Source organism: Nerophis ophidion, linkage group LG13 (genome assembly GCF_033978795.1).
Source record: "Nerophis ophidion isolate RoL-2023_Sa linkage group LG13, RoL_Noph_v1.0, whole genome shotgun sequence".
In the NCBI taxonomy this organism is placed as follows: Eukaryota; Metazoa; Chordata; class Actinopteri; order Syngnathiformes; family Syngnathidae; genus Nerophis; species Nerophis ophidion.
Genome location: NC_084623.1, coordinates 61,885,796 through 61,894,275, shown reverse-complemented (window position 1 = coordinate 61,894,275; position 8,480 = coordinate 61,885,796).

The window sequence follows — 8,480 nt, the reverse complement described above, 5'->3', positions numbered from 1 at the left end:
ACGTCCAGGTCAGTGTGACGTTCAAGTCAGTGTGACGTCCAAGTCAGTGTGACGTCCAGGTCAGTGTGACGTCCAAGTCAGTGTGACGTCCAAGTCAGTGTGACGTTCAAGTCAGTGTGACGTCCAGGTCAGTGTGACGTCCAGGTCAGTGTGACGTCCAGGTCAGTGTGACGTCCAAGTCAGTGTGACGTTCAAGTCAGTGTGACGTCCAGGTCAGTGTGACGTTCAAGTCAGTGTGACGTCCAAGTCAGTGTGACGTCCAAGTCAGTGTGACGTCCAAGTCAGTGTGACGTTCAAGTCAGTGTGACGTCCAAGTCAGTGTGACGTCCAAGTCAGTGTGACGTTCAAGTCAGTGTGACGTTCAAGTCAGTGTGACGTCCAAGTCAGTGTGACGTCCAGGTCAGTGTGACGTCCAGGTCAGTGTGACGTTCAAGTCAGTGTGACGTTCAAGTCAGTGTGACGTCCAAGTCAGTGTGACGTCCAAGTCAGTGTGACGTTCAAGTCAGTGTGACGTCCAGGTCAGTGTGACGTCCAGGTCAGTGTGACGTCCAAGTCAGTGTGACGTCCAAGTCAGTGTGACGTTCAAGTCAGTGTGACGTCCAGGTCAGTGTGACGTCCAGGTCAGTGTGACGTCCAGGTCAGTGTGACGTCCAAGTCAGTGTGACGTTCAAGTCAGTGTGACGTCCAGGTCAGTGTGACGTTCAAGTCAGTGTGACGTTCAAGTCAGTGTGACGTCCAAGTCAGTGTGACGTCCAAGTCAGTGTGACGTCCAAGTCAGTGTGACGTTCAAGTCAGTGTGACGTTCAAGTCAGTGTGACGTCCAGGTCAGTGTGACGTCCAGGTCAGTGTGACGTCCAAGTCAGTGTGACGTTCAAGTCAGTGTGACGTCCAAGTCAGTGTGACGTCCAAGTCAGTGTGACGTTCAAGTCAGTGTGACGTCCAAGTCAGTGTGACGTCCAAGTCAGTGTGACGTCCAAGTCAGTGTGACGTTCAAGTCAGTGTGACGTCCAAGTCAGTGTGACGTTCAAGTCAGTGTGACGTCCAAGTCAGTGTGACGTCCAAGTCAGTGTGACGTTCAAGTCAGTGTGACGTCCAAGTCAGTGTGACGTCCAAGTCAGTGTGACGTTCAAGTCAGTGTGACGTTCAAGTCAGTGTGACGTCCAAGTCAGTGTGACGTTCAAGTCAGTGTGACGTCCAAGTCAGTGTGACGTCCAAGTCAGTGTGACGTTCAAGTCAGTGTGACGTTCAAGTCAGTGTGACGTCCAGGTCAGTGTGACGTCCAAGTCAGTGTGACGTTCAAGTCAGTGTGACGTCCAAGTCAGTGTGACGTCCAAGTCAGTGTGACGTTCAAGTCAGTGTGACGTCCAAGTCAGTGTGACATCCAAGTCAGTGTGACGTTCAAGTCAGTGTGACATCCAAGTCAGTGTGACGTCCAGGTCAGTGTGACGTCCAGGTCAGTGTGACGTTCAAGTCAGTGTGACGTCCAAGTCCGTGTGACGTTCAAGTCAGTGTGACGTCCAAGTCAGTGTGACGTCCAGGTCAGTGTGACGTCCAAGTCAGTGTGACGTCCAAGTCAGTGTGACGTCCAGGTCAGTGTGACGTCCAAGTCAGTGTGACGTCCAAGTCAGTGTGACGTCCAGGTCAGTGTGACGTCCAAGTCAGTGTGACGTCCAAGTCAGTGTGACGTCCAAGTCAGTGTGACGTCCAGGTCAGTGTGACGTCCAAGTCAGTGTGACGTCCAAGTCAGTGTGACATCCAAGTCAGTGTGACGTCCAAGTCAGTGTGACGTCCAAGTCAGTGTGACATCCAAGTCAGTGTGACATCCAAGTCAGTGTGACGTCCAAGTCAGTGTGACGTCCAAGTCAGTGTGACATCCAAGTCAGTGTGACGTCCAGGTCAGTGTGACGTCCAGGTCAGTGTGACGTCCAAGTCAGTGTGACGTCGAGGTCAGTGTGACGTCCAAGTCAGTGTGACGTCCAAGTCAGTGTGACGTCCAGGTCAGTGTGACGTTCAAGTCAGTGTGACGTTCAAGTCAGTGTGACGTCCAGGTCAGTGTGACGTTCAAGTCAGTGTGACGTTCAAGTCAGTGTGACGTCCAAGTCAGTGTGACGTCCAAGTCAGTGTGACGTCCAAGTCAGTGTGACGTCCAGGTCAGTGTGACGTCCAAGTCAGTGTGACGTTCAAGTCAGTGTGACGTTCAAGTCAGTGTGACGTCCAGGTCAGTGTGACGTTCAAGTCAGTGTGACGTCCAGGTTAGTGTGACGTCCAAGTCAGTGTGACGTCCAAGTCAGTGTGACGTCCAGGTCAGTGTGACGTTCAAGTCAGTGTGACGTTCAAGTCAGTGTGACGTCCAAGTCAGTGTGACGTCCAAGTCAGTGTGACGTCCAGGTCAGTGTGACGTCCAAGTCAGTGTGACGTTCAAGTCAGTGTGACGTTCAAGTCAGTGTGACGTCCAGGTCAGTGTGACGTTCAAGTCAGTGTGACGTCCAGGTTAGTGTGACGTCCAAGTCAGTGTGACGTCCAAGTCAGTGTGACGTTCAAGTCAGTGTGACATCCAAGTCAGTGTGACATCCAAGTCAGTGTGACGTCCAAGTCAGTGTGACATCCAAGTCAGTGTGACGTCCAGGTCAGTGTGACGTCCAGGTCAGTGTGACGTTCAAGTCAGTGTGACGTCCAAGTCCGTGTGACGTTCAAGTCAGTGTGACGTCCAAGTCAGTGTGACGTCCAGGTCAGTGTGACGTCCAAGTCAGTGTGACGTCCAAGTCAGTGTGACGTCCAGGTCAGTGTGACGTCCAAGTCAGTGTGACGTCCAAGTCAGTGTGACGTTCAAGTCAGTGTGACATCCAAGTCAGTGTGACGTCCAAGTCAGTGTGACGTCCAAGTCAGTGTGACGTCCAAGTCAGTGTGACGTCCAGGTCAGTGTGACGTCCAAGTCAGTGTGACGTCCAAGTCAGTGTGACGTCCAGGTCAGTGTGACGTTCAAGTCAGTGTGACGTTCAAGTCAGTGTGACGTCCAAGTCAGTGTGACGTCCAGGTCAGTGTGACGTCCAAGTCAGTGTGACGTTCAAGTCAGTGTGACGTCCAGGTTAGTGTGACGTCCAAGTCAGTGTGACGTCCAAGTCAGTGTGACGTCCAGGTCAGTGTGACGTTCAAGTCAGTGTGACGTTCAAGTCAGTGTGACGTCCAAGTCAGTGTGACGTCCAGGTCAGTGTGACGTCCAAGTCAGTGTGACGTTCAAGTCAGTGTGACGTTCAAGTCAGTGTGACGTCCAGGTCAGTGTGACGTTCAAGTCAGTGTGACGTCCAGGTTAGTGTGACGTCCAAGTCAGTGTGACGTCCAAGTCAGTGTGACGTTCAAGTCAGTGTGACATCCAAGTCAGTGTGACATCCAAGTCAGTGTGACGTCCAAGTCAGTGTGACATCCAAGTCAGTGTGACGTCCAGGTCAGTGTGACGTTCAAGTCAGTGTGACATCCAAGTCAGTGTGACATCCAAGTCAGTGTGACGTCCAGGTCAGTGTGACGTCCAGGTCAGTGTGACGTTCAAGTCAGTGTGACATCCAAGTCAGTGTGACGTCCAGGTCAGTGTGACGTCCAGGTCAGTGTGACGTTCAAGTCAGTGTGACGTCCAAGTCCGTGTGACGTTCAAGTCAGTGTGACCTCCAAGTCAGTGTGACGTCCAGGTCAGTGTGACGTCCAAGTCAGTGTGACGTCCAAGTCAGTGTGACGTCCAGGTCAGTGTGACGTCCAAGTCAGTGTGACGTCCAAGTCAGTGTGACGTCCAGGTCAGTGTGACGTTCAAGTCAGTGTGACGTTCAAGTCAGTGTGACGTCCAAGTCAGTGTGACGTCCAAGTCAGTGTGACGTCCAGGTCAGTGTGACGTCCAAGTCAGTGTGACGTCCAAGTCAGTGTGACGTCCAAGTCAGTGTGACGTCCAGGTCAGTGTGACGTCCAAGTCAGTGTGACGTCCAAGTCAGTGTGACATCCAAGTCAGTGTGACGTCCAAGTCAGTGTGACGTCCAAGTCAGTGTGACATCCAAGTCAGTGTGACATCCAAGTCAGTGTGACGTCCAAGTCAGTGTGACGTCCAAGTCAGTGTGACATCCAAGTCAGTGTGACGTCCAGGTCAGTGTGACGTCCAGGTCAGTGTGACGTTCAAGTCAGTGTGACGTCCAGGTCAGTGTGACGTTCAAGTCAGTGTGACGTCCAAGTCTGTGTGACGTTCAAGTCAGTGTGACGTCCAAGTCAGTGTGACGTCCAGGTCAGTGTGACGTCCAAGTCAGTGTGACGTCCAAGTCAGTGTGACGTCCAGGTCAGTGTGACGTTCAAGTCAGTGTGACGTTCAAGTCAGTGTGACGTCCAAGTCAGTGTGACGTCCAGGTCAGTGTGACGTCCAAGTCAGTGTGACGTCCAGGTCAGTGTGACGTCCAAGTCAGTGTGACGTCCAAGTCAGTGTGACGTCCAGGTCAGTGTGACGTCCAAGTCAGTGTGACGTCCAAGTCAGTGTGACGTTCAAGTCAGTGTGACGTCCAGGTCAGTGTGACGTCCAGGTCAGTGTGACGTCCAGGTCAGTGTGACGTCCAAGTCAGTGTGACGTTCAAGTCAGTGTGACGTCCAGGTCAGTGTGACGTTCAAGTCAGTGTGACGTCCAAGTCAGTGTGACGTCCAAGTCAGTGTGACGTTCAAGTCAGTGTGACGTCCAAGTCAGTGTGACGTCCAAGTCAGTGTGACGTTCAAGTCAGTGTGACGTTCAAGTCAGTGTGACGTCCAAGTCAGTGTGACGTCCAGGTCAGTGTGACGTCCAAGTCAGTGTGACGTTCAAGTCAGTGTGACCTCCAAGTCAGTGTGACGTCCAAGTCAGTGTGACGTCCAAGTCAGTGTGACGTTCAAGTCAGTGTGACGTCCAAGTCAGTGTGACGTCCAAGTCAGTGTGACGTCCAAGTCAGTGTGACGTCCAGGTCAGTGTGACGTTCAAGTCAGTGTGACGTTCAAGTCAGTGTGACGTCCAAGTCAGTGTGACGTCCAAGTCAGTGTGACGTCCAAGTCAGTGTGACGTCCAGGTCAGTGTGACGTCCAAGTCAGTGTGACGTCCAAGTCAGTGTGACGTCCAAGTCAGTGTGACGTCCAGGTCAGTGTGACGTCCAAGTCAGTGTGACGTCCAAGTCAGTGTGACATCCAAGTCAGTGTGACGTCCAAGTCAGTGTGACGTCCAAGTCAGTGTGACATCCAAGTCAGTGTGACATCCAAGTCAGTGTGACGTCCAAGTCAGTGTGACGTCCAAGTCAGTGTGACATCCAAGTCAGTGTGACGTCCAGGTCAGTGTGACGTCCAGGTCAGTGTGACGTTCAAGTCAGTGTGACGTCCAAGTCAGTGTGACGTCCAAGTCAGTGTGACGTTCAAGTCAGTGTGACGTCCAAGTCTGTGTGACGTTCAAGTCAGTGTGACGTCCAAGTCAGTGTGACGTCCAGGTCAGTGTGACGTCCAAGTCAGTGTGACGTCCAAGTCAGTGTGACGTCCAGGTCAGTGTGACGTTCAAGTCAGTGTGACGTTCAAGTCAGTGTGACGTCCAAGTCAGTGTGACGTCCAGGTCAGTGTGACGTCCAAGTCAGTGTGACGTCCAAGTCAGTGTGACGTCCAGGTCAGTGTGACGTTCAAGTCAGTGTGACGTCCAAGTCAGTGTGACGTCCAGGTCAGTGTGACGTCCAAGTCAGTGTGACGTCCAAGTCAGTGTGACGTTCAAGTCAGTGTGACGTCCAGGTCAGTGTGACGTCCAGGTCAGTGTGACGTCCAGGTCAGTGTGACGTCCAAGTCAGTGTGACGTTCAAGTCAGTGTGACGTCCAGGTCAGTGTGACGTTCAAGTCAGTGTGACGTCCAAGTCAGTGTGACGTCCAAGTCAGTGTGACGTCCAAGTCAGTGTGACGTTCAAGTCAGTGTGACGTCCAAGTCAGTGTGACGTCCAAGTCAGTGTGACGTTCAAGTCAGTGTGACGTTCAAGTCAGTGTGACGTCCAAGTCAGTGTGACGTCCAGGTCAGTGTGACGTCCAGGTCAGTGTGACGTTCAAGTCAGTGTGACGTTCAAGTCAGTGTGACGTCCAAGTCAGTGTGACGTCCAAGTCAGTGTGACGTTCAAGTCAGTGTGACGTCCAGGTCAGTGTGACGTCCAGGTCAGTGTGACGTCCAAGTCAGTGTGACGTCCAAGTCAGTGTGACGTTCAAGTCAGTGTGACGTCCAGGTCAGTGTGACGTCCAGGTCAGTGTGACGTCCAGGTCAGTGTGACGTCCAAGTCAGTGTGACGTTCAAGTCAGTGTGACGTCCAGGTCAGTGTGACGTTCAAGTCAGTGTGACGTTCAAGTCAGTGTGACGTCCAAGTCAGTGTGACGTCCAAGTCAGTGTGACGTCCAAGTCAGTGTGACGTTCAAGTCAGTGTGACGTTCAAGTCAGTGTGACGTCCAGGTCAGTGTGACGTCCAGGTCAGTGTGACGTCCAAGTCAGTGTGACGTTCAAGTCAGTGTGACGTCCAAGTCAGTGTGACGTCCAAGTCAGTGTGACGTTCAAGTCAGTGTGACGTCCAAGTCAGTGTGACGTCCAAGTCAGTGTGACGTCCAAGTCAGTGTGACGTTCAAGTCAGTGTGACGTTCAAGTCAGTGTGACGTCCAAGTCAGTGTGACGTCCAGGTCAGTGTGACGTCCAAGTCAGTGTGACGTTCAAGTCAGTGTGACGTCCAAGTCAGTGTGACGTCCAAGTCAGTGTGACGTTCAAGTCAGTGTGACGTCCAAGTCAGTGTGACGTCCAAGTCAGTGTGACGTTCAAGTCAGTGTGACGTTCAAGTCAGTGTGACGTCCAAGTCAGTGTGACGTTCAAGTCAGTGTGACGTCCAAGTCAGTGTGACGTCCAAGTCAGTGTGACGTTCAAGTCAGTGTGACGTTCAAGTCAGTGTGACGTCCAGGTCAGTGTGACGTCCAAGTCAGTGTGACGTTCAAGTCAGTGTGACGTCCAAGTCAGTGTGACGTCCAAGTCAGTGTGACGTTCAAGTCAGTGTGACGTCCAAGTCAGTGTGACATCCAAGTCAGTGTGACGTTCAAGTCAGTGTGACATCCAAGTCAGTGTGACGTCCAGGTCAGTGTGACGTCCAGGTCAGTGTGACGTTCAAGTCAGTGTGACGTCCAAGTCCGTGTGACGTTCAAGTCAGTGTGACGTCCAAGTCAGTGTGACGTCCAGGTCAGTGTGACGTCCAAGTCAGTGTGACGTCCAAGTCAGTGTGACGTCCAGGTCAGTGTGACGTCCAAGTCAGTGTGACGTCCAAGTCAGTGTGACGTCCAGGTCAGTGTGACGTCCAAGTCAGTGTGACGTCCAAGTCAGTGTGACGTCCAAGTCAGTGTGACGTCCAGGTCAGTGTGACGTCCAAGTCAGTGTGACGTCCAAGTCAGTGTGACATCCAAGTCAGTGTGACGTCCAAGTCAGTGTGACGTCCAAGTCAGTGTGACATCCAAGTCAGTGTGACATCCAAGTCAGTGTGACGTCCAAGTCAGTGTGACGTCCAAGTCAGTGTGACATCCAAGTCAGTGTGACGTCCAGGTCAGTGTGACGTCCAGGTCAGTGTGACGTTCAAGTCAGTGTGACGTCCAGGTCAGTGTGACGTTCAAGTCAGTGTGACGTCCAAGTCTGTGTGACGTTCAAGTCAGTGTGACGTCCAAGTCAGTGTGACGTCCAGGTCAGTGTGACGTCCAAGTCAGTGTGACGTCCAAGTCAGTGTGACGTCCAGGTCAGTGTGACGTTCAAGTCAGTGTGACGTTCAAGTCAGTGTGACGTCCAAGTCAGTGTGACGTCCAAGGTCAGTGTGACGTCCAAGTCAGTGTGACGTCCAGGTCAGTGTGACGTCCAAGGTCAGTGTGACGTCCAAGTCAGTGTGACGTCCAGGTCAGTGTGACGTCCAAGTCAGTGTGACGTCCAAGTCAGTGTGACGTTCAAGTCAGTGTGACGTCCAGGTCAGTGTGACGTCCAGGTCAGTGTGACGTCCAGGTCAGTGTGACGTCCAAGTCAGTGTGACGTTCAAGTCAGTGTGACGTCCAGGTCAGTGTGACGTTCAAGTCAGTGTGACGTTCAAGTCAGTGTGACGTCCAAGTCAGTGTGACGTCCAAGTCAGTGTGACGTCCAAGTCAGTGTGACGTTCAAGTCAGTGTGACGTCCAAGTCAGTGTGACGTCCAAGTCAGTGTGACGTTCAAGTCAGTGTGACGTTCAAGTCAGTGTGACGTCCAGTCAGTGTGACGTCCAGGTCAGTGTGACGTCCAAGTCAGTGTGACGTTCAAGTCAGTGTGACGTCCAAGTCAGTGTGACGTCCAAGTCAGTGTGACGTCCAAGTCAGTGTGACGTTCAAGTCAGTGTGACGTCCAAGTCAAGTGTGACGTCCAAGTCAGTGTGACGTCCAAGTCAGTGTGACGTTCAAGTCAGTGTGACGTTCAAGTCAGTGTGACGTCCAAGTCA